Below are 6,000 nucleotides of genomic sequence, written 5' to 3'. Positions count from 1 at the left end.
CACTCTTGCAAAATAGTTTTTGGATCTCAAGAGTTTCACTTACAAGTTAATGATTAATAAATTAGTGCTGTTTGAATTACTGCACAGTTTTGTTTTGGGCTTTCTTAAATAATATCACGACTGAATATTATTTGCCTTATCTATGGTACAAGAATGGCATAAGAATGGCCATAGTGCTAAAGGCAGGTGGTTCCAGCCTGTTGGCTGGCTGGGTGGAGTATATAGATACGTCAACTTATGATTCAAGTTGTGTGTCACCTCTTCCGTTTGTAGTCTTGTTGTCACTTACTCATTGTCCGTTGGTATGAGGGAGTGGATAATTGATGCAACCTAGTAGCTCAGTGATAAACACACTGTCACCTTAATAGCTTGACAATTTAAGTCAGTATTCATTTTGCTTTTTTGCAGAGATAATGGATTGATGCTGCTCTCATCTTTGCATGCTAAACATCAAGCTACAGGCAGCAAGCAGTTTGCGTTTCTTAATATTGCAACCAGAAGCAGGGAGAAACAGCTCAGAAAAAGTTCACTAATTAGCTAGCACATTATGGCTTGTTTGTTTGGAGGATTAAATCATCTGTTACTTACTCTGCTCAGCGTGCTGGTAGGTTGGTTTTTATTACCTTTTGGATGGAGCCAGGCTTTTTCTTATTCAATGTTTATGCTAAGCTAAGCTAACTGCCTGCTGGCTTTAGTCCTCTTTCATTTCAGGAGAGAAGTGTTTGATCAAGAGCAACCTCCAGGGCTGGAAAAAAGAACCACCGCTGAAGTCCCAAAAAAACAGATTTCATCAAATGTGCACTTGAGGCTGACAAAAATCCCTATTCAGTCCATTTTATTGTAAACTGCCCAACTTTACAACAGAGATAATCATGACTAAAATCTGATATATATATATTATTTTGTATTTTTTTACAGTCTGCTATAAGATATAGCAAGCATGATTTTGTTTTATTTGTGTTGCTGGATCATTTTAATGCAATTATCAAATGCTGAAACAACAGTCCATCTGCAAAGTCTACTTCAGTAGTGAAACACTAGTATTTATACTAAGCACTAATTAGCGGGTATCTGTGTCTGAGCCACGCATCTCTCTAAAACACTTGCTAGCATTGGTTTTGATAACTTGAGCCACCTCAGGCTTAAAACGTTCATTGTTGACAAGGTTTATAGCTAGTCCTGGATTAGGTGGCCCTGAAGCGCCCTTTAATTTTGCTGCTATAGGCTTAGACTGCAGGTGGACCTCCCAGGAAGCACTGAACACTTCTCCTGTTTTCCACTCCTCAGTTATTATATGCCACTACTGAATGCCATTCAGTTTTGCTTTCTCTCTCACACAGTTTGCATTTTAACTTGTTTGTTGTCTCTCTGTGCTCCTCTGCCTTTTGTTTCTCTCCACCACCCAACCAGTTGCATTAAGGTACGGACACAGTAGAGAAAACAGTGTTTATAGACCAAAGCACAACCATATGCAATCCAATCACCTAGAAACCGAACATGGTTCAGTTGTTGTGCTGACCAGTCAGTCAACACATTTACTCCCTTACCACCAGTTTATCTTGATCACATGCAGGTTGCTGTTTTTAATTGGACATAGGTCTTTGGTGGCTGTTTCTACCGGGGAACCTCTTCCTCCACACCACAAGCCCAGTGATCCAAACCTCATACTTGGATTGTTGGAGTTCCCTTTTTAATATTACCTTTCACATAGAATTAAAAAAATGTCTCGAGATTATATTGTCGCTAACTCACATTATAAAGAAAATAAAGAAATAAAGCTTAACTAATTAAAAAATTAATTAAATCACTCATCAAAATATTGTCCCTTATTGCACGTAACATACAGCATGGCAGTGGCAAATATGCTAATATGCTTTTCTCAGTGGCTACATGGGATCTTTTAAATGCAGTGGGTTTGATTCCCAGCCATTGGCCATTGTGTCTCTTAGTACTTTGATGGAGTGAAAATCTGACTGGAAAAAGAAATCACAGGCAATGATTGCCAGAATTGTTTGCACCGCCCTTATAATACAAACAGGTATTAAACATGTGGCAAAATAAAGATACTGACCTGAAAGCATGCTGTTTGAGACAGAAGTAATTGCCATTTCACACTCACCAATTATATGCCAGCTTGCTATGACATAATTAGTACTTAATGTTCCTGCTGTCAAATTAACCCCTTAAACCACTTTCATGCACAGACCCTTTATTTAACTCTGGATTATTTGAAACCAATTTGACCAATTTACCAGTGGAACTGCTGTCAAGGGTAGGCGACATAACTCTAATGCTCACCATTGTTCCATAGAGATAATTACACACAATTCCCATACCTATACCAAAGTGTTCAGCCAGTTAACACTGAGTGCTGCATCTTTATTTCTTAGATATTTTTAAGAATTATTTTATTCTTTTCATCTGTTAAAAAGGCCTCTAAAAACCTGTTAAAATATGCAACAGTAACAATTATGGTTTAGATGACCAGCAGCAGACTAATACCCTGAAGGTAGAAGTGCTGCTCTGTTAAGCACATATTAATCCCATAATTATTGTTTTAACATGTGTTAGCACCTTTTCATAAGAAGTAAAACAGTGTTAAATGCGTTCAATGCCCAATATGTTAATATTAGAATGAGTTGTTCATTGTGAGACATTCAGATATTATTAGAAATCCTAAATGTGACTGCTACTTCTCCAACAACTCTGAAGAATAACCTGCAGTGTACATACAATTTATTGCTTGGTTTATACTGAATGTAGGTAGTAAACACAATATAGAGTAAAGGTAAATGATACATGTGAATGCAGCTCTCAGGATGATCCTCAGTGTCTATAAAAATTAATAAAATTCTGCATGGAGTGCTGCTCCTTTGTTACCAGCTTGGATAATGATGTGATTCAGTAATCTGGTGCTGTATTAACTCTGCCTCCAAAAGCCTTTATTGCCCACATGCTTTCTCTTCCAGCCATGAGTCATGTCAGTTTTACATGGGTTGTGCGGTGTGAATGAGTTACCTTGCTCTGCAAAGCAAATGCTCCAGTAAATGTGACCATGACAAGCAAATAATGTTTTGTAGCCTGGAGTTGATAGATAACATCTGCCTTTGTTGCTGTTACCCAACAGCAAAAAAAAAAAAAAAGAAAAGAAAAGAAAAAAGGAAAAGTCTGTACCTGCGAGGGATGATGATGAAACGCGTGTGTTGTTGTGTAATGTCGTTGGTGTTTTGGGGCGGAAAGTCGAATGATTTCCCGAGCTCACCTTGATGCTCCTGCCTTCATGAGCTATTCCCTGAGAATATCTCGCCTGCGTGTGCGTCAGTTTGTGTGTGTGTGTGTGTGTGTGTGTGTGTGTGTGTGTGTGTGTGTGTGTGTGTGTGTGTGTGTGTGTATAAGAGAGAGACGGGCATGAACCAATGAATAATGCATGACATTCATCTGTGTTTGCATGTTGGGCAACACCCACATAATCAAGAAGAGAAAGAAAGACAAAGACAGACAGAGAGAAGAGAAGAGATGAATGCAACACAAATGCATGAAGCCTACTACAATTACTTTTAATGAAGATCCCAGAAAAAAAAAAAAAGAGTTCTGCTGCCTGCATTGAAGAACGAGTGTGCACAGCTGTCCTTCACTGAGACACAGGAGGATTTTTTTTTTATCCACACTGCTGCCAGAAACTACCATAATTGTATTTGACTTGTTCTGCTGCTGACAATGTGTGTATGTGAACACCTGGTGTAACACTGTGTAATTTTACCTACAGACTAGTCTAACCAGGCTGGCTGAAAGCATCTACTGTGGTGTCCAGGGATTTGTTCATTTTATTCAAAAGGAACAATCATGATTCATATATATATATATATATATATATATATATATGTATATAAAATTCCCCGCCTGCCCCTGCAGGCGGTCAATCCTTCAAGCTCAGGTTGAAGGAGGCCTGGGAGCTTGAGGGTCCTGCGCAGTATCTTAGCGCTTCCTTAGACTGCACTCTTCTGGACAGAGATCTCCGATGTTGTTCCTGGGATCTGCTGGAGCCACTCACCTAGCTTGGGAGTCACTGCACCTAGTGCTCCGATCACCAATGGGACCACCATTACCTTCACCCTCCACATCTTCTCGAGCTCTTTTCTGAGCCTTTGGTATTTCTCTAGCTTCTCGTGTTCCTTCTTCCTGATGTTGCTGTCATTCGGAACCACTACGTCGATCACTATGGCCGTCTTATTCTACTATGTCTGGTTGGTTAGCCACCACCATTTTGTCCATCTGTATCTGGAAGTCCCACAGGATCTTAGCTCGGTCAATCTCCATCACCCTTGGGGGCATCTCCCATTTTGACCTCTGGACTTCCAGGTTATACTCGGCACAGATGTTCCTGTATACTAGGCTGGCCACTTGGTTATGGCGTTCCGGCTTAGCGTACAGCCTCAGGGTGCTGGACTTGGGGTGAAACCCTCCATGCATGGTCAGGAGCTTTCTTGTCTTGATGTCAATGGCTTCTATCTTCTCCTTTGGCCAGCCTATTATCCCAGCAGTGTTCCTGATCACGGGCAGGGTGTAGGTGTTGATAGCCCGGATCATGTTCCTACCGTTCAGCTGACTCCTCAGGACTTGCCTAACCCTCTGCAGGAACTTGGTGGTTGCAGCTTTCCTAGCGGCCTCTTCATGGTTTCCATTTGCCTGTGGGATGCCCAGGTACTAGTAGCTGTCCTCTATGTCTGCAATGTTGCCTTCTGGTAGTTCGATCCCCTCAGTTCTGACTACCTTCCCTCTCTTTGTTACCATCCAACTACACTTCTCCAGTCTGAACGACATTCTGATGTCATTGCTGTATATCCTGGTGGTGTGAATCTCGTTCACTCTTAGCATACAGCTTGATGTCATCCATGTACAGGAGGTGGCTGACAGCTGTTCCATTACGTAGTCGGTATCCGTAGCCAGTCTTGTCAATGATAACACTGAGGTTAAGGGGTAAAGGCCTATGCAGGACAGCAGTGGGGACAGAGCATCTCCTTGGTAGATCCCGCACTTGATGGTGACTTGTGCTATGGGTTTGAAGTTGGCTACGCCACATCCCCATTGAGTTCCTGATGAAGGCTCTTAGGGTCCTGTTGATCGTGTATAGTTCTAGCCATTCCATTTGTGGGGCATTGAGTCATAGGCCTTCTTTAATCAATCCAGGCAGTGCACGGGTTGGTCAGTCTGGTCTTGCAGTCTCGGCTGATTGTTCAGTCTACCAGTAGCTGGTGTTTTGCACCTCGGGTATTCTTGCCCATCTCTTTCTGTGCCCCACTCATTTATTGAGCCATGTGCCTGTTCATCTTAGCCGCTATGATGCCTGACAGGAGCTTCCACGTGGTGCTGAGGCAGGTTATTGGTCAGTAGTTGGAGGGGACCGGTCCCTTCTGGGGGTCCTTGAAGATCAGGACTGGCCGGCCTTCAGTTAACCATTCTGGGGGTCTCTCGTCAACTAGCAGCTGGTCCATTTGTTCTGCCAGACGCTTGTGGAGTGCAGTCAGCCTCACTGGCTGCAGTATTCAGCCAGTAGGCATGAACCATGTCGAGGCCTGGTGCTGTCCAACTCTTCATACTGGAGACCCTTTCTTGGATGTCTGCCACTGTGATGGTTACTGGACCCTGTTCAGGGAGGTTGCTGTGGTCTGCCCCCAGATCCACCCGTTATGGGTTGCGTCCTTCTCCCATATGCTCTTCCAGTATTTTTCAGTATTGTTCCAGCCTTGGTGGTGCTGTTCTTATATTGTTCCCCTGCCACTGAGAGTACACCTTGGCTGGTTCTGTGGAGAACAGCTGGTTTGTTCTCTTGCCTTCTATCTGTCCGGTGTACCTCTTTAAGTGGCTGGCCAAGGCTGTGAGTCGTTGCTTGGCAGTTTCCAAGGCCTCAGGTATGGACAGCTTCCTGTATTTCTTAGGCACCTTCTTCTTCGCACCTTTCTGCAACTCCGATAGTTGGCTAACCTCCCTCTGTGCTACCTT

This window comes from Aulonocara sp. 'chitande type north' Nkhata Bay, linkage group LG16, assembly GCF_057382095.1.
Source record: "Aulonocara sp. 'chitande type north' Nkhata Bay isolate Kocher_YH1m ecotype deep benthic linkage group LG16, A_spYH_male_GT1.1, whole genome shotgun sequence".
Classification (NCBI taxonomy): Eukaryota; Metazoa; Chordata; class Actinopteri; order Cichliformes; family Cichlidae; genus Aulonocara; species Aulonocara sp. 'chitande type north' Nkhata Bay.
Note: the sequence above shows the minus strand (reverse complement) of the source record.